Source organism: Diceros bicornis, chromosome 24, assembly GCF_020826845.1.
Source record: "Diceros bicornis minor isolate mBicDic1 chromosome 24, mDicBic1.mat.cur, whole genome shotgun sequence".
In the NCBI taxonomy this organism is placed as follows: Eukaryota; Metazoa; Chordata; class Mammalia; order Perissodactyla; family Rhinocerotidae; genus Diceros; species Diceros bicornis.
The window spans coordinates 14,637,697-14,662,640 of NC_080763.1; positions in this window are offsets into that span (position 1 = coordinate 14,637,697).

Sequence of the window (24,944 nt, forward strand, 5' to 3'; positions counted from 1 at the left end):
TTTAAAAAAATTATATAAAAATAAAAAGTAGGATTCAATAGGATTGAAAGAATTAGACAAAATATGCAAAGTTCCCGATACACTTTCAGTAAATGATAGATCCCTCCCCCATTCACTTAAACATGATTTTATTTTATATTTTGAATAAATAATAGTCACATTCAAACTTTTCAAGATATGAAAGTGAAAATTCTCCCTCCTACCTCAGTCCTCCAGCCACTCACTTCCTTTCCTAGGGGCAACCAATGTTGCTGGTTTCTTCATATCCTTTAGAGAAAATGTATGCATGTATAAGCAAGGATGTAAAGTTATGCTTCTTTTCACTCCTTTTTTACATGAGTGGTAGTATATTTTACTGCCTTTATGCCCCTTGGCATTTAATTTTATACTCCTTTTATTGGTGATCTTCCCATATCAGTAAATGCAGGCACTACAATAATGTGTAGCTGTGCCATCATTTATTTAATCGGTGCCCTGTTGATGGAGATTAAACCCAGTGATATCTTCTGACGGTCGCCCCAGATACAAGGATGGCCAGCACTTTAGGAATGACCTCTCTGTCCCTGGTCTCTTCTGGGCTTGCAATCATCACCCTCTTCATATACTCCAGTCGTATCTTAGCCCCAGCTTCTGAGGCTGAGGGGCTCCAAGAGACCCTGTACTGGTTACAGTCATTTTACCTATTTCATTTTTGGCAGTGACTGGGTCTGGCATGGTTCTGAAGATATCCTTGTCTAGGATCTAAGAGCTGATGAGCCATGTGCCACGTCTCATCTGCTCCCTCTGTGCGGCTCTCTTTCTGTACCACTTCCCTCTGGAGAAGTCAGTGGCCCACTCATATTTCCCTCATCCTCTTTACCATCTTGGAGGACCTAGAAATAGGACTGTAGTGTTGTCACCTAACCTCAAGCCCAGGTGACAAATGGAGTGTAGTGACTGTGAGGAGCCAGGCCAGGGGTGCCGTGGTGACATGAGGGGGTGCTAGCTGGATCTGCTGGGCCCTGCCAGATGACTAGGAATGTGGAGGTACTGAGTGAAGTGAGGAGAACTTAGCCTATGGTAAGTCCTCTGGATGAGAATCTCTTTGGTGGTGGTTTGGGGGAGCTAGTTAGAATCTAAGCCAATAAGGATCGCCTAATCCTCTCCTTACATGAAGCCTATAAAGAGACAATCCTTTGGGTCATTGGTTAGTCTCTTAATTAAATTGATATTGATTGAATACCTGTTACATGCAAAGCACTCTATTAGATGGTTCTGCAGTCTCTATTTTATCGTTTTACACATTGTGGTTTTGCCTCTTTTACTGGGGTCACTAAATCATGCAGTCCCTTTCACTGCTGTTGCCCCAAACTTTTGTGGTCTTTCAAGACCTGCAAGTTTTTTTCTGGGGCTCAGCCTGTAAACCCGAGTGCAAGTCCTTGAAAGTCACAGTTTAAATCAGGGCAGTCACAGAAGTAAACATCTGATTGGGATGGCACATAGAACTTGCTTAATCAATGTTGTCTAAACTGAGCTGATCAGGGTCAGTGAAAGCCCTTCTGTAGAACTGCTGAGGGTACCACGTGCCCTCACTCACTGGAGATAATGGCTTTGGGAATAATTATCAGCCTAATTTCTTTTTACATCAATGTAGATTTGATGTCCAGTAATATATGTGTTGTACCTTTAATGGCCTTTTAATGATGAAAAAGATCAAAAGCATTTTAGATCTGAACCTGCACCATTGGTTTCCATTCCAGAAATCCACTGTAATTACCACAGCTGCTTCTCCAAGCCCTGCAGGAGCATTGAGTTCCTATGACGTATCTGCACAGTTAATCACAATCAGCACCCAGCCAGGTCTGATGTAGGTTCCAGGGGGATGGTTACTGAAGGTGGAGAAGGCCAGGGCGGGGTAGGGGAGGGAGTGACAATGGCAAGGAGTGAAGGACTGAGTCGTTCAAGGCCTGGAGTGTCAGCATCTCTCAGAACAGGAGTTCTCTTAGCCCTGGTCCTTTCCAATCTCCTCACAGAGAGTTTCAGATATACAGAGTGAAATATGAGTTGTTATAAAACTCTGAATTGGGTTCTACAAGTCATATTGGAAGAAACTAAGGGTTCCTTGTAACTGCATTCTCACCCATCCTATTTGTGAAGGTTTGGCAGGGGCAGGGGAGCGTGTGGGGCACGTGATGCACGGTGCCCAGGTGGGGTAAATGAATCTGGATAGGCAGAATTTGGGGGAGGGAGCACACAGGGAAGGATATAAGGGAAAGGTACTTCCCAGGGAAGGGAGATGTTGAGATGGAATGGTTTGTGTGCTGTTTATTCTTTTGAATCCTTATCCCCAAGATCCATTGTCTGCTGTTCTCTGTGCCCTGGGAGGCTGACGGCTGTGGATAGCATCACTCAGGCTCTCTAGCCCTCTGGCTTCCAATTGGCTTTGGCCATCGAGAGGCGTTGGCGGAAGACCTGAGGGTAGAAGGAGAGAGGGGTCAGGGTATTTCTTCCTCCATTCCCTTCCTGCTTTGCTGTCACAGTTCTGGCAGTGGTTGCACCCCTCCACAACTATAACTTCTGCAGGAAGCCCTTCTTACTCGGCTCTGGTAACATATTTTCCTCTTCTTACCCTTTAACTAGGGGTGGTATAAGCTTCCTGTTTCTGCTAGTCCCCAGATACCTCAAAATCCCTCATAGATTCCTTTGCCCCATTCACAACTCTGTAAATGGTACCTTCGTTAAATTCAAAATCCCAGCTAGGTGTGCGATCTGTTTCCTGCGAGAACCCTGATTGATACAATGGGTATGTCAGAGACTGACTAATGTTTGCCAATCCTATTTTCTTTTCCTGGACACACAGGAAGACTAAATTTTCCGTTCTCCCTTGCATTTAGGTTGAGGCTGGGTTCTGACCAATGGGATGATCTATGACACTTCCTAGCCTGGCCATAAACCCCTTGTGCAATTGTCCCCACCCTCTTCCTCTTCCAAGGTAACATTGGAAGTTATATGTTTAAAGTTACAGTGTCTCAAGCTGGAAGAAGTTTGGATCCCTGAGTCACTGCTTGGAGGAGAATTGCCCAACTGTATTCTCCTATGATATGAGTGAGAAATAAGCCTTTATTGTGTTGTGCCGCCAGGATCTTGAGAGTGGTTTGTTACTGCAATTAGGGTTAATTACCTTGACTAATTCAGTGGAGGTGTTAAATGAAGAGGGCACCTAGAGCAATGGAGTATTCAAGGCATAAATATAAGGAAGCGTAGAATTTTCTAACTTAGGTGAGACCACAATGAGGGTTAACAAAGAGTGTAACATTATTGCTTTGTGAAAAGAACAGGGATTCAGGTGTCAGAGTTGAGTTTAAATCCAGGCTTTGCCACTTCTAGCTATGTAATCTTGGACAAGTTACTTCACTTTTTTAAGTTTTCTTATCTGTAAAATGGGGAAAATAATGCCTATCTACAAGGTCCTTTTGTGGATAGCTGACTTATTTTTATAAGATAATAGTGGGTACTCAGTAAAAGTTCCCTCTTTTTCATCTCCCAGCTCTGAATTCTAAACTTAGTGCCTCCGGTGACTGGTAACTAATTTTAACTTTTGGGGCATCTATTTTGTAATCTCTAATGGCAGAGGACAATTCACATGATCCTGAGCATCCTGTAAATGGTTTGAATGTTGACCAGGAAAGAGAGTTTTCCTTTAGGTCTTGGACTCAGGCATTAGCTCTTTCCCTTGTCTGCCCTCCAGGGCCCCATCTTCAAATTTGCAGGCCACCTAACACATGTGTCAAGTGAAGCAAAATGGAAACTTTGGAGTCCCAGTGCCATCCTTAACTTAACTAATGAGTATGGATCCTGGGGCTAAATTGTCTTCTGAAAAAGTAGAGAAAGGACTCCCCATGGAAACATTTTCAGCATCAAGAGGGCTTATCCATTCATTCATCCATCCATCTATCCAGAAAATAATTGTTTAGTTCCTAGCATATGTGAGGAATACTTATAGGCCCTGTAGTAGATACAAAGATAGATTAGACACATCCTGCCCTCAAGAGCTTACATTCTTGCAGAAGAGAAGATAACTTATCTTCATAAATAACTATGAGACAGATCAGCATGTGTTAAGCATGGAAGGCAAGGTTCAAAGTGTTGTGGAATTCAGAGGAAGGGAAACCCCTTCTGGCTGGAAGGATCAGGGAGCCTTTGAGTAAATCTTGAAGGTAGGGCAGAATTTGAACATTTGGAGATGAGGGAAAGGTCAAACATGGGAAAGCAGAAGAGACCCCTGGGGAAATGGTAGCTAATAGTCTAGCTAGAACACAGCTGCCAAAAGGGAGTTCACGGAAACAGTTTTAGAAATGTCACCTGAGAACAGATTGTGAAGAGCCTGAATTCTAGGCAAAGACACTTACGATGAGGGCAGAGACAGGTCATCAAAGGTTTCTGAGCATTGGAGCGGCATGTGCCCTGGGAAGGTTAGCTGGGAAGCTGTGTTCAGCACCTGTCGAAGGCAGCAGGAGATGGAGATGAGGAGGCCAATTAGAAGACCTGCAGCAATCTAGGTAAACTTTAATGTGGGACTAAACTAGGATAGAAGCTATAGGAGTGTAAGGAATGTTGGAGAGAATCATTCAACATGTATTTATTATATATCTACTTGATTCTCCATCTGTCAGTCACTGCAGGGGATGAAAACTCATAAGAAACATAACTCTTGCCTCCTAGGTGCTTGGATATGACTTGAGGGATGAATCAGTCAAGGAAACTTTGTCCTTTAAACTCTTCCCTTTTATGGCCACATGGCATAAGCATAAGCTGGTTTACTCCCCCCACTGACTCTGCACCCCATCAACAGCATCCTAACTCCACCCCAACAACAACAAAGATAAGAGAGGGTGTAAAGTTTTAAATTAAGATGTGATCTGCTGTCCATTTTATTGATAACCATTGTATAGTGCTTATTATATGCCGTATACTATTCTAAGAGGTTTATAAATACTATATCATTTTATCCTCCTAACAATCCTATGAGCTAGATACTATTATCAATCCCATTTTATAAATGAGGACACTGAGGCACAGAGAGATCAAATAATTTTCCCAAAGTTGTACAGTGAGTAAACAGCAGATTTAGGATTTAGGACACAAGGAGTCTGGCTCCAGAATCCTTACTCTTAACCATTACATTATACTGCCTCCCTGCATCACTGCTTTCCCTCTGCCCACCTGCAATAAATCACAGCCAAAAAGGAATTACTCTTGGACCTTACCCATCCCCACTGAATCAGTTCTCTCTTCTTGGCTTGTGATGCTGTTCAAGGTTACAGTCATAGCTAGAATCAGCTCACTGATCTCTGATGCAGTCATAGTTACAGTCAATGCTGAATCCACTGCCCTGAGGGGTCACTGGCCAAGAGGATGGGTGGGGAAAATCAATGAATTGGTGAGGGACAGCGGTCTTATGAAAGGTGGTCCTGAACCTACAGGATCTTTCACTCTCTCTTCAGAGCCATCAAGTTAAGAGGTAGATATAATGGCAGTGCTTAGAGCATGGGCTCTGACATTTACTACCCATGGGCCCTTGGACAAGTTGTTTAGCTTCTCTAAGAATGAGTTTCCCCATTCATAAAATGGGTGTATTACATAGGAGTTCCCTCATAAACTTTTGATCAAGAGTAAATGAGACACTTGAGTCAAGTGCTAAGCACAGTGCTTGATGTACAGCAAGTGCTCAGAAAATGTTAGCTGTTGTCATCTCACCCAGTTAAGAACAAACTCTTCACCTGATCCGTGGTGCCAGACTCAGAAGTACTCAGAAGCCCCAGGGTGGCTCTTTAGGCCCTTATTCAAGAAAAGAGCTAAAATACCCTGATAGCCATTTGGAATGGAGGAACAAGCAGTTTGGGGCCCCACCACACAGAGGTGTATATTGTTGTTATTCTTATCATTGCACTGTGCCTTGTGTTGCAAGGCAGTATCAAATCATGGTTAAACCACTAGACTGGAACCAGACAGCCTGGATTTAAATCAGCTCTGCAAGTTACTAGCTTTGTGACCCTGGGCATGTTCACATCCTTGAGCCTCAGTTTCATTGTCTGTCAAATGAGATGATGATGAGATCCTCCTCAGGATTGTTGGAGGATAAAGTGAGTTAACATATGCAAAGTCTTTATAACAGACCTTGGCACATTATAGGTACTCAATAAGGATTAGGCATTATTTTTGCATTCCTTTGGATTAAACTAGTAAATGCCTTTTCTTCTAGAAAAGAAGGCTAGGGCAGATTTTTCTTCTTTAGTGGAGAGAGATAACCCACAAAATCCAGGAAAGGAGAGAAACCAGACCTCGAGGGTGGGAGTTTTTCCCCATCCCACAACTGGGAGGTTGGGGAGGAACTCATGCCTTCCAAGACTGTGTGTCCAAGTATAACCCTGGCACAAAGACCACGATTGACCCAAGGCAGCCACGTTGTGATTGGGACTCCCCTGGAAGGCTAGGGTAAAGAGGATGTGACCCCTTTATCTGAGACAACAGGGAGGCTTTGAGCTACCGGCATTCCCTTCACCTTCACACTGAGATTGGAAGGCTCCTTACATAAGCCTCTCAACTTAGGCCAATATGGCCTTCCTTTGCCCCCTCAAAGACCCTCATACAGGACATAAGGCAGGAGATGAGGCACACTTGAAAAGACCACTGAAAATCCATGGCAGTATATGCTACGTGACAACGAGGGACTGCGGGATCAGGAAACCTGGGTTCTATTCCACCTCTGCCACTAACTAGCTGGTAAGCCTTAGGTGAGTCACTACACCTTGCTGAGCATCAATTTCCTTATCTCTAAAATACTCTCATCCCAACCCTCAATGCACTGGATGATCTCTAAGTAACATCCTCCCAGCTCTGTGACCCTATAAGATTTCAGACAATAATTCCATTAGGAGTTCCAAGGAGGGACAGATCAGTGGGGATTCAAGTGGTCAGAGAGAGTTTCATGAAGACGTGAACCTGGGAGGGTTTATGTAGGCAGAAGGCAGGAAGTTCTCTTCTTGCTCCCATTGCCTTTAAACCCTGTCCTGATAGGTGGCAACCTTTCTGGGTCCATTCATCAGGCCGGAAGAATTTCTCTCCAGGGATTCCCAGGCCTTCTCACTCCAAGATGTCATACAGCCACACTAAGGGAACTAGCAAAGCCTCAAGCCGAGGTATAAGCTGACTGAAATGTCACCTGCCTCGAGGCCACCTGGGACAGTCTCCCTCCTAGTCAGAGGGATTGCTCTCCATTTGTTTCTCATCAGCTAAGCACTGCCCAGGTCAGTGGGAACAAATGTCCTCTAGACTGGAGAGATTGTTTTGAAACAAAACTGAGGCTCCTGACCAGGGTGGGATCCCATTGTTCTCTCTGAAGGATGATGCTCATTCATGAGGAGGGTTGTGGGTGGACTGTATTCACTGGACTGGACATCCCCCCTTCTTATCATCCTTCCCATGAAGACCCACCAAGAAAGCTGTCCTGCACACCAGCTTAGAAAGAAACCTATCCCTTTACAGCCCACCCCCTAAAATGGTTCAAACTGTCAAGCACTGCTGGCCTCCCTGCCAAATCCAATTTAATGATACAAGAGACCCTGGCTCTCTTTTTAAGCTAATGAGATGTCTAAGAAAGGTTAACAGAAAAGGAGAGATATCAGACCCTGACAAAATGGTACTTGTGAGAGCATCATGGGACGGTGATGGGAATTAAACTTTGTGCTGTGTGCCTTTCCTCTGACCTCAATTTTTTATTCCCAGCTCTTTTTTAGGGCCCTTTTCTGCCTCCTTGAAAAGCTGTACAGTGAGGTTATCCTTCATAACAGTGGCCATCTGCCTATTGCCTGTATTAGGAAGGTGACATATTTCCCTTTTCTCCTAAAGGTCAAGGTAATTTACTCCCATGTGGGAGAGTCCAGTGTGCTTGTCATGAGTGACAGCTGGGCTCTGATGGATGTCAAGTGGTTGCAAGAGCTCCAAGGCAGGAACCTGCCTCTTCTAGGGAAGCAGCCAGGGGGCTTGTGCTTTAGGCTGAGAGATTGAGTCCAAGTGCAAGTTCAGAGGTCCATGGTGATAACTGCCCCTCCATAAACCCTCCTGGTGATGAGTTTACTGTAATCCCATCCTTCCAGTCCTGAGTTCGTTTGTTAACCTCAGAGTCACTTGGGAGTAACCCAGCCTCATTAACCACAGTTCTCTCAGTCTCCGGACCCTGCAGCTCCCCTCAGCTTTTTCTGGCTGGTAACATGGAGGGTAATCACTTCAGATATCACATACAGAGGATTTTTCAGCATCTTTGCTTCCATTGCCACCAGAATAGACTGCAGTACGGCACAGAGGTCTCCTTCTGGGTCATTTATTTTTTTAAATTACACTTCAGAGTTCCGATCTTAGTTCCTCCCATGCCGCGTTATTTTCTAAGAATGACCGGTGATTAACGCTGACAAAACATTGTACTACAGCAAATGAGTAATGATGCCCTCTTTCTAGGACGAAAAGACTTGCTTCTCAGTTCTTTTTTTTCTGACCACTCTCTTTAAGAAAAAAGCCCACAGTCACAGAATGACACAGCTGGAAGGAACCTTAGAAATAATTCAGTGCAGCCCCTTATTTTCTAGATAAGAGAATGAGGTTCCGAGTGGTAAAGTGACTTGGACACTCAGAAAATATGGCCTTAGAAACGTGGTTCACAGTGACCCTGCTTCTCCTCCTCCGTGGCCCTAGGAAGAGTTAGATGCTCTTCATGTTCCTATTTTTGGGGTCTGACTCTGTCATCTTGGAAAAACATACACAAAACAGAGATAATGTGAAGAAAAGAGTAATATTTCCACTTCAGAGTCTCATGATAAGAAACTCCTCCTCTGTTCCCCCAAAGGCTCCACAAACTCTCCACCTCTAGTTCCTTAGGTTTTCTGGATGTCCATTTGAGCACGTGCTGTTTGCTGGCTGTACCAGGCATATCAATGTTGCTTCTCTGCCCACACTGATTGAGACCCTGGGTGCAGCCGATCAGAGCAGAGAGACACCTGACTCTAGGCAGCCCCATTCACACACTGATTGTCTGCCAACGACATGGCCTGGTTCCAAACATTGAAATTGTGGTTAGTCGGCAATAGGTGCTGGACCTGGAAGGCTGCACAAATCCCGGTACTAGGGTGGCCATGTTGGGCCTTGTGCAGAAACAGTAAGCAGAAAAGGCTAGTTTTTGAAAAGAAGCAGAAGGATGGAATCAATACAGAGACACATGGGCACAAGCAACCATGTTCCCCAGAGAGAGGGAAAGAGGGCCTCAGCTCTTAGTGATCTCTAGTATCATGAGGCTCTGCTTTACTCCATTTCCTTCCCTTGGCTGGCATGAATTTTCACACTCTCCTATCCCCTGTCCTTTATTTGTATTGACTTTAGTCCCTTCCAACCACAACACCTCTAATCAGAACATTATCTTGTACCATCTATGTGTGTAAGTGTTGTTCCTGAAACCAGGAACGAGCTCTCAAAGGCCCGAGGTTTATGTCTTAGCCTTTTGAAAAATCTGTCCAGGTAACTTGTACATATGACAGTTGTTGAAAGGTTTGACTGAAAGGCTTTCTGGAAATCCAGTTCTGTAAATCCTTTTTAACATGTACATCAATTGGCCCCAAAGAAGCCTTCTTGAGCTTTTCAACATAAAGCTGCTTAGTATTAACTGCCATTATAATTTTAAGAGAAATGAATTTCACTGTGTCTTATGTAGTTCTGATTTCCCCAGGCCTCTTCAGCTGGCAGGATGAGATGGGATTACAGGGATTGTAGTAACACAGAAGTCATTGGCTGATGTAGTGCCTCAGCTCCTGAAAGTGCCTTTCTACTATTTTTGTGGGTAGAGAGGGGATGTCTCACTTGGGTGCATGGAGAAATTTGCTCCTCCAGGGACCACTAATGGTCCACCATCTCCCACTGGTCTACCTTCAACCCATCCTTCTATTAGTTTCTTATCTCCCCATCCAGTCCTTCTTCCGTGCTGCCACCAGAGCTATTTTCCATGTGCAAATATTATCACATGGTTCTCCTGCTTAACATCCATCAGTGGCTTATACTATTATATGCACTATTATAATATGCACTAATATAATAACAACTATTATAGTTGTCTGTTCCTCAGCCATTCCCAGTATTGTTCTTCCTTGCTGGCAGAGCTGACCTCCTGTGAAAGATGCTAAAAGTGCCAAGCATTCACCCTCCCAGATTCCCCTGCAGCTAGGGCATTGGGGTCTTACCCAGTTCTGACCAACTGGACTTGAGGGGAAGATTTCTGAGGGTTTCTGGTGTAGGGGAGCAGAATTTGCCACCTTAAAACGTGTCTCTTTGGCTTGATTATTTTTAAGAACAAAAGACTCAGGAAGAAACTTTGACTTTCCTCCTAAGTGCCTAAAAGAATTTAAGATAGAATGCCTGTACCGAGAAGGAACTATCACCATAAATAACCATAGTGTAATATGAACTAGATGTGCTAGGGAGGAACCTAGCAAGGCCCATTTGATCAAAGCCCTCTCTATGTCCCATTGTCTCTACAAGGTGTGGCAAACATTTGTTTACCTAACATTTGCATTTCCAACTCCATGTGAATTGCCTTCTTCCCCTTTGAAGTCCCTAACCACTATCTTCAATATCCTCTTTTGTCTTTAGCTGAAGATGGTATTTAAGGTGGTAGCTTTGGCCATTTTGGTGAGTTACTCAGTTTTCCTGGGTTTTCCCAGGTATACATGTTATTAAACTTAGTTTGTTGTTCTTCTGTTATTCTGTCTCACATCAATTTCATTCTTAGACCAACCACAAGAACCTAGAGGGCAGAGGAAATTTCTTTCTCCCCTACACTGGGAAACATGTTCCTCCTTAATATAAAAGACAAGAGTGAGAGAAGTTCCCTTTCTCTTGCTTTGGGATTTTGTGTGTTGAAGCCATGATGCTTGGACCTGGCCTCCCATATTGTGGTAGTGGAGGGAAGCTGATCCAGAGCCCTGCATTGTTGAGTTCCTAAAGCTTTCTAATTATTATATGACAATGTTAAATAACCTTATAATTTAAGCCACTTTTAGATGGGCCTTCTTTTGTTACTTACAGGCAAAAGCAACCTAAGATCTTGTCCACAGATCTCTACAGGAGAAAATCCAAACTCCTTAGCATGGGTACCTAGGCCTTCACAGGTTTGCCCTGTATCCCACTTCAGCATCATTTTGTTTACCAAACCCATCCTGCATTCCCATTCCCCAGCCACACCCAACTTTTTGCCAAATGGGCCAAACTTTTATAAACCTCAGCCTGGAATGTCCTTTCCTGCCCTGGTTAACACTTACTCGTATTACAAAACCCAACTGAAGCTTTTCTTGGCCCTTCACACTTTTTTTTGGAGTGTTTGTCCCCCGCTTTGTGGCCCTCTGTACCTGTAAATACTTTCATAGTAGTACCTGTAACATCTCTTTTTCTTTGGCTATTTATGTGTCTGACACTCCTTCCAGCTATAAGTTCTTTTGGGGCAAGGCCGTTTTTTTCCAGCTTTATATGTCCAGTGCAGATGCTCAGTAAATGTTTCTTTTTTAATTAATAAATTAAAAAAATTGAATGAATGACTAAATGAATTAGTTGATCCCAATTCTCAACTTTCTCATATTAACTGAACCTTTTCAGGGTTTTGTTTTTTTTTTTTATGTGAGTCTGTTGGCCTGTTTTAGACTAGTGCTGCACAAACTTTAATGTGCCTGGGAACCTTGTGAGCATGCTGATAAGGACAGGTCTGAATGGAACATGAGATTCTGCAGTTCTAACAAGCTCCCAGCTGATGCTGATGCTGCTGGTCCAAGGAGCATATTTTGCATAGCAAAGTCATCAGGACAACAGAGTCCTAGAGGGCAAAGTTGCACCTGTCTGTAAGTGGAGGAAGGCCTGAAAAACAAGTGGGGACTTACTGGGAAGATGACAATTAGATGACAAAGTACATACTTTGTATCCATCATTTCCATCCCGGAGCTTTGGTCTCCTCTGGAATTCATCTTCAGTGATGGGCTGAGCTTTTCTCATTTTCTCCAGCTGGAGTCCAGCCTAGGCCACAAACATTGCTCCCTCCATGCCTTTGTGATAGTTGTCAGGAGCTCAGCTGAGCTGGGAGAGAGATCACTGAGCTCACAGGTGTTGGAGTAGCTGATGAAAGCAACAAGCCTAAAATGAAAAAGTTAAGTTTCAATCACTCACTGCGATGGTATAAGCAAGAGTCTAAAACTGGAGAAGGTGCCCATCCCCCTGTTCCCCTTCCCCAGGGGACTGCACACCAGCCCATGGTCAGGTGGATCAGCACAGATGTGGGGCTTGTCTAGCTGTTGGCGCTCCCCGATAAAAGACTTCAGTTTTGTGGATCCTGAGGTGGAGGGAGGGTGAAGGGGAAGGGCTAGGAGTGGAAAAGTACTGGGTACTGAGTCAGCAGGGAAAGTGTCTTCACAGTTTCCTCCCCACTGCCAGCCCCCATAAGGGGGCCTCAGTAGAGAGGGGCCCTGGAAGAGGACCTCTGCCCAAGACCTCAGACAGAGAGACCTGGGAAGGAAGGTGCTTCTGAGCGAGGAATGTAAATATACGAAGAGCAAGGCCAGCGAGGGGGGCTGAGTCCTTGACTGCATTCCCTCCAGAGACTGCGGTGCACGGGCTGTGCACTAAGTCTGCTGTGGGGTGGGCAGCTTCCCCCAACCCAGGCCTGCTGGGCAAAACCTTTGTAATTGCCTAGAGTCAGGCCTGAAAAACCACACAATCACACATAGATTTTTAACCAGGAGCTAGACCCCTCAGTGTTTTTCTCACCCAAATGGTCACTGGAAATTCATTCGTATTTATTCCCTCTCCCTCTGTCTCGCTCTCTCTCTCTCTCTGCCCCTCTCCCCCTCTACCTCCCTTTCCTCGCAAACCCTCCACCCCCTGCAATCCTACTCATCCTTCTCAGCTGTATTAGTTACTTATTGTTGCATAACCAATTACCCCAAAACTTAGTGGCTTAAAACAACAAACATTTATTATCCCACAGTTTCTGTGAGTCAGGAATCAAGGTGCAGCCTAGGTAGATGCCTCTGGTTCAGAGTCTCTCATAAGGTTGAGAACCTTCAGCCAGAGTTGCAGTCTTATCTCGACTAGGAGGGACCACGTCCAAGCTCATTATGTGGTCATTGGCAGTGTTCGGTTCCTTGCTGGCTGTTGGCAGTTGGCCTACCTCAGTTCCTTACCACGTGAGCCTCTCCTTAGGGCATCTTATAGCATGGCAACTGGCTTCCCTCAGAGCAAGTGGGCCAGCGAAAGTGAATGCCCAAGGAAGGTAGCGTCTTTTTATAACCTAATGCCGGAAATAACATCCTATTACTTCTGCAGGATTCTGTCTGTTAGAACCAAGTCATTACGTCCAGCCTACGTGGAAGGGGATTACCAAGGGTTTGAATACCAGGAGGTGGAGATGTTGTGGGGCTGCTTAGAGCCTGCCAACCACAAAGGCCCAGCCAATGTTGTGCCCCTTCCCTAACTATTCCTCTAGCACACTAGAGAGTCTGTTTTCCCTGTAACCAAGATTTCGATTTTATTCTATGCTGTTCAGGTGTGTTGTTACCCCAAGTGTATGAGGCTTCTCTTCTTGGTGGGACTCGGATTCCCCAGGAGCAAAGACCACCAACTCTTGTCCCCCACTTCTCTTATAGTCCCTACTGTACCCATCCCAGGACTACAGCTATAATAAATATTTGTTGATTAAGATCAACTCTTAACTTTGGCTCACTTGAACTTTTTCTCTTTCAGTCCAGCTTTCTGGGGCTCTGGGATTTCTGTGGGAGCCTTTACGTTCAGAGCCTTTTCCTGCTGAGCAAACAGACTTTGTCTGGGTCGATAATCCTTGTTGGGAGGGTGAGGCAGGGTTATTGTTTACACTACAGAGCTGTCTTCTGATGTGTTTAATGTCGGAATTTAGCTATTGAGAGAACCAGGAATGATTTGGAGCCTTTAGAATGGAGAAAAGGTGAAAGGCAAGAGAACTAGCACTTTATGTTGAGTTATCTCATTTAATCCTCCCAGTAAGTATGATGTGCAGCTTACACCCCCCGCTTTGCAAATATGGAGGCTGGGGCCCCACAGTTAGCAAAGAGCAGAGCCAGAACCTGAACCCAGACCCCAGAGTCTCTCCCTCACCTCTGTCTCATGCTTCTAGGTGTATTTCCAGAGCAATTTACCCTCCAGTCAGGGTCTTTCCTGCTGGTGCTATTGGCAGTATCCAACCCCACTCTCTGTGATTTCTGTGGCCCATTTGTGTGTCCTGAGACACCCAGTAAATACCTGATGAATGAACTCTTCCTCCTCTGGAGTGGGGAGTGGGCAGGAGGCTTCCACACTCACTCCCAAAGGCCGGAGAGAATATTAAACCGGCTCAGCCAGTGTGCCTGACCCCACAGAGTGTGGAGAGGACGAGTGAGGCAGGGAGAGAGTGGTTGGTTGGGTGAAGTGTGGCAAAGAAATCTTGTCAGAAGCTCTGACACCCCAGGAAGAGGTCACTTGAAACGTATATGTATGTAAATGTGTGACTTGCCAAAGAGATTTGTTTACCATTTTCTGACGGGTCCCTGCAGTGGCCTCAGCCCCCTGCCAAGTGAGACTCTTGGTGGAGGGTAGTGTGGCAGGGACTGAGCAGACCCAGAAAGGTATGCAGAGTTACCCCAGCAGGCCTGAGACCTCCATCTCTGAAAGGCCTGCTCACAAGGTTGGCCTCTGGGATCTTAGCTTTCTGGAGGGCGCCCACCACCCTCACTGATAGAGTTTCTCGCTGGGCCTAACCCATGCAGACAATGTGGTTTATGCTCCACACCTGCTTTCCTTCTGGGAGTCTAGAATCTTGAGATGTGCTAGGCAGAGGATGCCTACAGGACTAGCCCCCAGTACAGGCCCTGGGCGCTGAGTCTCTAACGAGCTTCCCTGCAGCGTCATATCATACGTGTTGTCACAATTAGATGCTGGGGAACTAAGTGTTTCCTGTATGACTCCACAGAGACAGGACTTGAGGAATCTCGTGCCCGGTTTCCCTTTGCTGATTTTGCTTTGTATCCTTTTGCTGTAATAAATCTTAGCCATGAGGATGACTAAATACCGAATCATGTGAGTCGTCCTGGCAAAATATGAAACCTGCGGTGGTCTTGCTACCCCTGACACACTAGGGAAGGAGGAGTGGAGGGTAGGGGTGGGGTAAGAGCTGTCCCCCCCTAGATTTCTGCAAACCCTCTTAACTTCACAACTGCCCAAACTTCCCCCTCCTGAACTTCCTCTTTCCCTCTTATGGTTTCTAATTTTCTCCTTTCCCTCACTAAATAGTCTCATTATTCAAAATAAATGTTTGAGGGTGTCCCCCTGTGATTCAGCCTAGTCTGAGCATTGATATGAGAGAAATAGACGAGGGCTTAGTAATATGAAAAAATCTTAAATCCATTAACTGATAAATGATAATAAAAATACATGTAGGCACTCCATTTAAAATTCTTCTCCTCTTTAAAATATCTGAAATGGTGTCCTTCTCTGAGAATGTAGGTGGGTGTCACCTGAAGGGTGTCGCAGAGCAGAAAGAGTGTCACTTGGCATGGACACAGAAGAAGTCTCAGCAACCTACTGCAGTGTCACCAGGCAGAGTGTTCTTGAGGTCGTTGGTGTTGGGGAAGAAGGAGAATTCTGCTCCGTCCTTTCTCTTAAGGTACTTATGGCTGGCCAAATAATTAAAAGACAGGTTAGCAGGAGAAAATCAAACAAAGTTTAATAACATGTAGGTACATAGGAGAAACCAGGGAAACTGAATTTCTCAACAAATGCAGAGATTTTCACTTTAAATAGATTTAGAGGGGCTGGCCGGGTGGCACAAGTGGTTAAGTGCGCGCACTCCGCTGCGGCCTAGGGTTCGCCGGTTCGGATCCTGGGCGCGCACCGAGGCACCGCTTGTCAAGCCATGCTGTGGCAGCATCCCATATAAAGTGGAGGAAGATGGGCATGGATGTTAGCCCAGGGCCAGTCTTCCTCAGCAAAAAAAAGAAGAGGATTGGCAGATGTTAGCTCAGGGCCAATCTTCCTCACCAAAAAAATAAATAAATAGATTTAGATAAAGACAAAGGAGAATGTTGGGGTTGGGGGAAGAGACAGCTATGGGAGATTACCAGAAAGCATAGCAATGAAGTATACAGATTTAAGTCCTCTCCTTCCATACTGATGAGAGTTTCCAGAGATAAGGTCATTCCCCCCTCTTCCCAGTACAGAAAGGGAAATACTTTTACAAATGTAAATGTTTGGTAAACAGAACTTTGATAAGAATGGGCTTAGCAAGGACCCTGCCAGTCTGTCCATACCCAGAGTTCAATTCCTTTAGGCAGTTGGTGAGGGAGGTCAAATGTCTGTCAGAGAAAATAATCAAGGTAAAGAGACATATTTTGGGGTGGCCAATTTTGATCTCCCACATTGGCAATGTGACAGATGTGAGATTTCTTCCCCAAATCTGGGAGGGGACAAAGGTGGGAGCAGGGCCAGATCCAGTGGGTGGTGGAAGCCTTTTTCAGACCTTTGAATTTCAATTCAGGGGGAGAGATACTGGGAGTTACTGGATGGTTTTTGACAGAGGACTGAGACCTCAGATATCTTTTCTAGTTCCAAGACTACATATATATGAATACCCGCATGTCTCAGACCATTCCTGAAGTACAGGGCCATTTTGGAGAAATTGGTGCCATAATTTTATGTTCTTTTATTGTAATTTCTAGGAGCTGAGAGCCATTGAGTCATCCTCAGGGATCCTGCCTGGCTTGGCACTTTCCTTTCTTCCCCTTCCTCCTTGCATTGTCTTTAAGAAATAGAGGCCTACAAGACTTGGAAGCAACCCAAGTGCCCATCAACGGATGAATGGATAAAGAAGATGTGGTATATCAATGGAATACTACTCAGCCATTAAAAAAAGACAAAACCGTGTCATTTGCAACAACATGGATGAACCTTGAGGGTATTATGCTAGGTGAAATAAATCAGACAGAGAAATACTGTATGATTTCACTCATATGTGGAAGATAAACAAACATAGATAAGGAGAACAGATTGGTGGTTACCGGAGGGGAAGGGGGTGGGGAGAAGGTGAAAGGGGTAAAGGGGCACATATGTATGGTGATGGATGAAAACTAGACTATTGGTGGTGAACACTGACAAGAGATTTTCACATATTGAGGTATATGGGGTAACTATTCGGATTCAAAACTGATTCGGCTTGAACAAAAAGCCTGACTTATGGCCTATCAAACATACATTGTACATCTGCTTAACCATTAAAGTAAAGAATACACTCTCTAAGATAAGAATGCATACTTCTCCTCCTGCGCCCTATTGGTAATGCCCTATTGGTAACACCCGATGCCCTATTGATGAGGCCCGAATTAGTCCCTTTCCTGACATCACGGTGACATTGACCTGTTAATTTGCAATTGAATACCTCTTTAAACTTTGATGAAAATATGTCGTGGGTGTGTTTAATGTACATTCTTTGTTCTAAAAAGATATAAAACTGGATCGTAAACCATGCTTCTCCAGAACCCTTTCTAAGGCCTTCCTGGGTTATAATCCTCACTCTGGCTCAAGTAAACTCACTTTATTTCTCTTATCTATAGAACCGTTATTGGTTATTTTGCATCGACATTTCTGGGCGTAGTCGACAGGATTTCAGAGAAACCCACCAGAGACCACCTGGAATCTACACTGAACTGGCACTGGGGCCCACTGAGCCCCCCTGGATCACTGCATTCTTCAGGTGACCCTAGTGAGTTCTCCTGAAACCCAGACCTCCTTAGTTTTAAGTCAACGGTCCAGAGTTTATTTGAGCTGTTTCAGACCTTAAGACGAGGTGTCTTTAAGGGGGTACCGGTACACACCCTAGGTCAGAGGAACCTCGAGGGGACTTCCTAGGAAAGAGAAACCTAGGCAGAATTTCCTAAGCCAGGGGAGCCTAGGGGGAATTTTGGAGTGAATGGGGCAGGCTGATCTTTTTAATTTGGCTTTAAATTGGAAAGAATTGTGTTTATAACGTCTGAACAAACTGCTTGATAGAGAAATGAGAGTCTGAACTTGTTCAGCTCTGAAGAGAAGGGACACCAGCTCCTCCCGGCCGAAGTTCTCAGTTGCCTGAGGACCTAGCGGGAGTGTTTGAGGTTGAGCCTCAAGACGTGTAGCGGTCCCATAGGGAACTCCACTATCATTCATGTTAATTAATTAAAGGCTTATCCGGGGAAGCGCTTATAGGGGCTGGTCACCTACCTGCTCCGAGCCCGCATGGTAGTTTTAGACTGCCGGCGGGAAAAACCGAGGCATGTAAGAGAGTGATTATGACCTTTCTTTAAGGAGTAACACTCACAAGCAGCACACTTCTGACCCACTACACAGTCCCTAGAAATTGTTCAGACTTTATAGCAAAACCAAACCAAAAGAAAAGCGGGAAATTGAGCTTCTAAAAGCCCAACCAGTTCCCGAATGGCCAGCCTCCCCTCCGAACTGCAGCGACTTGCGCAAGTGCTTAATAAAAGGAGCCTAAGACTGCAAGAAAGAAAAAGTTGGGAAAAGAATCTTTTGCAGACGCAAACTGCTACAATTTTTAAAAAAGAGGCTATAAAATCTTTGTTCTATCTATCTGTTTCTTCTGTGTCTGTGTCCATGTCTGGTCTGTAAATAGCTTAAACTTGGCTGTTTGGGGGCTGAGTTTCTTCTCAGTGATAGTAACAAACTCTCTTTAGAAATTACCTTGTTTGTTGCGGCCACCTTGGGAAAAGCCCCGTAAAATGGAGATAACTGTAAACAGCTGGCAAGATAACCTGGGATCATTTAAAATTACAGTGGCCACTTTGGGCTCCTTTTGAGCTTGGGAGCTCCCCTCTGGTTTCAGGGCCTGATCACCCCCGCAGCACCAAGTGAGGTGCCCTCTCTTGGCGATTCTGGTTTCTGGTTTCTGTTAATCTGTTTGGACACCTGAAGTGATTTCAGATGGGCCCGTGGGTCAGTCCTTTGACTGACAAGGCTGCAGCTTCTGGTTTCAGAGAGTCCGAGCTCTACCTCTGGGAGCTCTCCTCTGGTTTGGGGGCACCTGGAGTGATTCCAGGTTGACCGTGGGTCATTTGACTGAAATCTGGAACCCTGTTTTGTCTCCTGTCCAGAACCTGTGGAGCATTTTAGGTGCCTACTGAGTCAGTTGTAGGGACAGGAGGTCTGTAATTTATTCTGTAAACTGTCCTGCTGGAATTGTGTGCCCCCGGCACGGGAACTGTTGTTTCTGTGACCCTATCTTGATAATCCTTGGGAAGAGGACATGAGGGCAAGGCCTGATCACCTCTTTTCCTTCTTTGTCTGTCTCGTTCATCACCTCCTCTGTTGTCACCAAGTCAGAGTTAAGTTCAGGCTGGACCTGAGCAGAAGCTGGACTGTCTGTAACATCGAACCCTTGAAAAACTTTCTGCCAGGGATTTAACTCTCAACCCTAGCACTGGGAGCTCCAGTCCCCAGCCCGCTCCAGGCTTGTGCCTCTTGCCTCCCTGGCTTGCCTTGTGCTGGCTCAGGGACTAAGTGCCCAGGCTGAGTGGGACTTGACTAAATCTTACAGCTATATTGATGCCCTCAGTCGGGCTCTGCACCCTTCTCCGGGCCGCTGTCAGTCAGACACTGACAGTGCTTTCTCCGCCATGGAGAATGCCCCAAGCAGCCCCAGAGACTCAGCCCTTGGGTGCATTTTAACTAATTGGAAACACTTTCTATTGGATGGGTTATGCCCCAGAAACTCCATCGTGGGGAAAACTTGAGTGGTTTCTCTGTGCCTTTGTTATGTAGTTGGACAGGTAGATCAATCTATAATATTATTTGAGTTACAATCCAATTTCTGAGAAATTAAGAGCAATTGTCCTCAAAAAGAAAAATCCTTGAAAGACTGGAAATGTAGCTGTAGAGGCAGTTCAGAGTCCACCCAGGTCCTTTATCTCAGAAGAGATTGTCGCCTTGCCTCTCTGGGAAGTGTTATCTAGCTCATCACCAATTCCTAAGACTGAAGGGAAAAAAAAGGGGGGAAAAGGCCAAAAAATGGCCGTAAGAGTAGCCTTGCCAAAAATCAAGCATCTTGAGTGTCTTCTCCAAATATTAGTAAAATAGGCTTAAAACCCAATTTGGATTCGTAACTAGGGAGCTTGTATCACTGTACCTGATTCGTGGCAGTAATTTTAAAACAACAGGTGTGGAGACTCTGTGTATGTGTGTCTATCTGTATGTTACATGTGGAATATTTTACCTCTGGATGGTATGGTGAACATTAAGAGGTCTGCTTAATTGGCCTAAAGTGAGCACTTAACATAAATTCCAAATGTAATAGAAATTAACCCAAATGTCTTTCAAGTTAACATGATATAGATTAATCTTTGGTAAATGAAAGCTGGTTTAAGTTTGTTGGTTTGATTGACAATTGTTGGAAACAAATGGTTTAGATAGATGAAGATAAGTAAGAGTTTTTGGGTACAATAATTATGTTTTATGGTCTGTATACCTGAAAAAGACAGCTTCCAAATTCCTTTTGGTAACTTAAAACTTTAGAGTTTTACTAAATTAAGTTAATGATAAAAGTTTGTTCAGTACTGGGTCATTTTCAAATAAGATAAAATACTGAAACATTATTGCTAAATATATCTAATTTTATCTACTTTTGGCTTATAACAGAAAAACTAAAAGGTATTTATAAATTTGCCAAACCACGAAATGCTAATGTGAAAGAAAGTTTATAATTGCTTACTTAGTTTTTACTTAAAAATTAAAATTTCTCAGGGTTTAAAATTCTAATATGTGATTAAGGCTACTAGAAATTAATAAGGAAAACATGTTTGTATTCAAGAAAAGTAAAATTTTTTTTTTTTAGTAAAGAAGGTATGAAAAATGGAAATATTTGTGTTTGTTTGGTTAAGAAGGATAAATTTGGGCCAGCCCCGTGGCTTAGCGGTTAACTGCGCGCGCTCCGCTACTGGCGGCCCGGGTTCGGATCCTGGGCGCGCACCGACGCACTGCTTCTCCGACCATGCTGAGGCCGCGTCCCACATACAGCAACTAGAAGGATGTACAGCTATGACATACAACTATCTACTGGGGCTTTGGGGGAAAAAAGAAAGGAGGAGGATTGACAATAGATGTTAGCTCAGGGCTGATCTTCCTCACAAAAAAATAAATAAATAAATAAATAAATAAATAAATAAATAAATAAACTGTTTAAAAAAAAAAAAGATCTAAAAAAAAAAAAGATACATTTGTCCTGAAGTACTAGAAGGGGAGAAAGGCAGGCATGGGACAAATTCTGAATGTAAAAAGTAAGTGACAGAAGTGAAAGTAAAACCCTGAGGAATTTTGTACATGGTCAAGTTGGCTAAGATTAAAATGAATCTAATTAAGTAAATAAGTTTTAATGTCAAAAGTAAGCTGGTGCAAAATTAGAATTTGGTTTTTCTCTCTCTTAAAGGGATAATTTTCTTGAACTTGATAAAGAGGTTATAAAAAGTTTTTCTTTGCCTTTGAGTAAGTCTACCTAAAAGAATATTTTTGACAAGCTCCCCAAAATTCATATCCTAAGTAAAGTCTTTCTTTTGACTTTTTTCTTTTAGAAATTTCAAAGGGCCCTGAGACTTCTCAAAGAAATTTATTCTATTTCCTATAAAGAGGGAGATACTAATTAGGCTTGTTTGGTATGCTAAATTGCATGGGAAACATCAAGTAAATGATAAACCTTCTTAGGTTATATTGCATAGGTAGATATTATTCACTATTTTAACCCTGCTACCTTGCTTCCAACATCACAAAAGGAAAAGACCACGACTGCATTCTATTTAATTTGGTTTACAGATGGGTCTTACTTAAGTGGTAGGCAAGACATTATCAAGCTGGATATGCTGTCCAGCCTCAAGAATGCCTGCTGGGGCCAGCCCCGTGGTGTAGCAGTTAAGTGTGTGCACTCTGCTGCTGGCGGCAGGGTTCAGATCTCGGGAGCGCACCTATACACTGCTTGTCAGGCCATGCTGTGGCGGCATCCCATATAAAGTAGAGGAAGATGGGCACAGATGTTAGCCCAGGGCCAGTCTTCCTCAGCAAAAAGAGGAGGATTGGCATGGATGTTAGCTCAGGGCTGATCTTCCTCACAAAAAAAAAAAAAAACCACAAAAAGAATGCCTGCTACTTTGTACTAATTCTGCTAACCCCATAAAAGACTTCCTTCTACAGGCTCAAGAACTCGCCACGGAAGAAGAGAAACAGACATGACAGTCAAAAGGGGGAATTTTTGAGACCCCCCTCACAGATGTAGTTTGGACCCATTAAGAAACTCATAGTACCTATTGGAGCACAGCTGCCGCTGCTCCTAGATATACACCAATTAACCCACTGGACACCTGAAAAGATGATTTTATGGGGAAGTAATACCTTTGGAAACTTTCTCCTACAATGGCTCATAAAGCCTAATACTCGTGTTGTATGCCCAAAATATAATCCAGGGAAAATGTTTCATGAATCACAAGGCCACTTTCCCCTTGCTAAGGGACCCTTTGAGGTATGGCAATTGGACTTTTTCCAAATGCCACCATCTTGAGGATATAAATATATCTTGTAATGATCTGTGTGTTCTCACATTGGGTCGAGGACTTTCTTTACAGAAGAGCAATGGCTTTAGATAAATTATTATTGGAGAGAATAATTCCTGTTTGGGGAATTCCTACTGAGTTACATAGGGACTGGGGAACTCATTTCACTGGACAAATAATTAAATCTACTTGTAATATTTGGCCAAAAATGCAGCATGTCCATTGAGCTTACCATCCCCAATCCTCAGGATTGGTGGAAAGAACTAAAGGGCACAATCAGAACTCAATTGGCAAAGCGTTCAGAAGCATTTAATCTCTCGTGGCCAAAAGCCCTTCTGCTAGTGCTCCTCAATCTTAGATCTACACCCTTTGGTAAACATCAGCTCTTTCCTTTCAAGATGATAATTGAGCTTAGAGGAAGAAATGTATACACCAATTTTGCTTAAAGGAAATACCTTAATTATTGTCAAGGTCTCATTGAGACACTTAAAAAAGAAAAAAATGGTGAGAGATTGGTGGCCGATTCTTTTCACAGAGAGCTCCCAGACCTTAAGGATCATGGACCTGGAGAATTTGGTTATCAGAAGAGGCATCAAATAAAAGACTCTTTGCAGTCCTGTTGGAAAGAACCGTACCAGGTACTTTTAACCAATTCATGAGCTGCAGAATCGAAAGGCATAGACTCATGGATTCACATTTCTCGTTTTAAAAAGAAGCTTTTCCACCTGAGTGGGTTTCAGTTCCTATTTCTGATATCTGACTTCAACTGACCAATGCAAATATCTCCAAACCAGGATAAGAAGAAGACAGCATCTGTTGTAGACAGCTGTCCCAAGACTCTGGACAGGCCTGTATTCCCAACCTTAAATCTCCTCATTTAAACCTTTGTTATGCTTAAACTGTATACCTATTTTGTAATTGTTCCATTTAAGGTTTTCGGAATACTATTATACTTAACAGAAAGTGATTGATTTGGAACAGACTGGTCTCAAAGGCCAGGCATTTATTGGGTGGCTCCTAATAGAACTCAATGGTTATGTACAACAAATCTCTGGCCTTGGCTACTGCCTGGATGGCTAACACACTGCACCCTGAGCTTCCCGTGGATGCACGGAAGGATTCACTGAGCTAACATGTGTTGCCAATCTCTCTCTTTAAGGCCAGATGGGCTCATTCAGTGTTCCACTGGTGTGACCACCGAGCATCTAGCTATATTTGTTCCTTCTTTGGGGCTAGAGGATGTTATATCCTATACAGAAGCCCTTAACAGTTGTCAAGCAGGAATAGCCTTTTTAAATACTAAAATATCTTTAATGAGGAAGGCTGTCCTTCAAAATAAAATGGCCTTAGATATTCTTACAGCATCCCAAGGTGGTACATATATATCATTCAAACTGAATGATGTGTTTTTATACCTGATGAGTCTTCCAATGCATCATCTCTGAATGCCTTGAACGATCCTATACCTGATCTTGATTTGTTTAGTTGGCTCTCTTTCAGTATTGGCTTCTATTTTCGACCCAATTGGAATTCCTATTTCTATTACTCCTTGGAATTCTTGTGTTAGTCATTATATTCAAACCAATTACTGTTTTCTTTACTCAGTGTTGTAAGAATGGCATGCTAGCTAGAGTAACAATTGCTCAGTGATGCGAGATGGTCAATCAATCTTACAACCCTGGATGAATCTCCTTTTCTTGTTAAGGCTATGCCTAAGAATTCATTTTTAAGCTAATCATTTCAAGTATTGGATTACTTGTTCTATAATTGTTATAAACAATATAACTGTAGGAAGTCATGTAAAAGCACATGTGCAATGTTTGTACAATAATCTAAAAATAATTGACAAATTACGTAACCTATGAAACACTTCCCCTTTTAATATATATCTCTATGCTTGTCCCCTATATCTGACTATTTCCCCCCAACATGGATAACTGTGCAAATCGATGAAATAAAAGCCTGGCATCGAGGGACATGATGGACCCAGGTGAGGCAGCAACCACCCTGGCACCGAGGGACAATATTGTGATCAGCAATGCTTTCTATAGAAAGATTATTGATCAAAAGGGGAAAATGACAAGAGATTTTCACATACTGAGGTATATGGGGTAACTATTCGGATTCAAAACTGATTCGGCTTGAACAAAAAGCCTGACTTATGGCCTATCAAACATACATTGTACATCTGCTTAACCATTAAAGTAAAGAATACACTCTCTTAAGATAAGAATGCATACTTCTCCTCCTGCGCCCTATTGGTAATACCCTATTGGTAACACCCAATGCCCTATTGATAAG